Below are 686 nucleotides of genomic sequence, written 5' to 3' on the forward strand. Positions count from 1 at the left end.
CCGCTCACCCTTGTATTGGTTGTTTTCTATCCAGTTGCTTAAGAGTTGTTTTGGTTAGAGATTGAATGCCTGTAAGGTCCAGCCAAACGAGAATGATACAGGATTAGTGACGGACACACACAAGTCTTCTAAACATTTACCATCAGCTTTTATGAATTTGTTGATCAAATCTTTAGATTTTGTTTATGATAACTGAACTGAATTCATTGTAAAGGAGCAAAGACTACTTGATTTTTATTAATACAGCATGGTTAAGAGCATAGTCATGCAACAGCATAGTAAGCGGTAGATGTTTAGGGAAAGTGTTTTTCACTGAAGAAATTCAGTTTAAACTTCCAGTATTTTTGAGATCCTCGAAGTTGAATCAAAGCAGAATATAGATCCTCATTTATCAGGAACTCATTCATCAGCAAATCACACTGAAATTTAATATTCAAACAACAACAGAGTTTATCAAGATGCCATACTGTGCAAGAAAAAATAATCGGTTCTCAGTGGCAGCTGCAAAAGATCAAAATTTCCAATTTTGAGGGATTGATGTTTGTCATAGTGATGACATTTAGATACATTGGGCACACACGCGGTCACAGGACCATACCTTCCCTTTTTAGCAAATGTTTATACCATTATGTTCAAATTATCAAATTACCATTAGAAATTATATATATTATTAATAATAGCTGACA

The 686-nt window shown here is 34.1% G+C and overlaps 1 protein-coding gene across 1 annotated transcript in view; it reads left to right on the forward strand.

Annotated features, from left to right (window-relative positions):
- LOC119594272 overlaps positions 1-686 on the forward strand; it is a gene marked incomplete in the record, with an annotated part of 114,949 nt that overhangs the window by 105,148 nt on the left and 9,115 nt on the right.

The sequence above is a fragment of the Penaeus monodon genome, chromosome 33, assembly GCF_015228065.2.
Source record: "Penaeus monodon isolate SGIC_2016 chromosome 33, NSTDA_Pmon_1, whole genome shotgun sequence".
Classification (NCBI taxonomy): Eukaryota; Metazoa; Arthropoda; class Malacostraca; order Decapoda; family Penaeidae; genus Penaeus; species Penaeus monodon.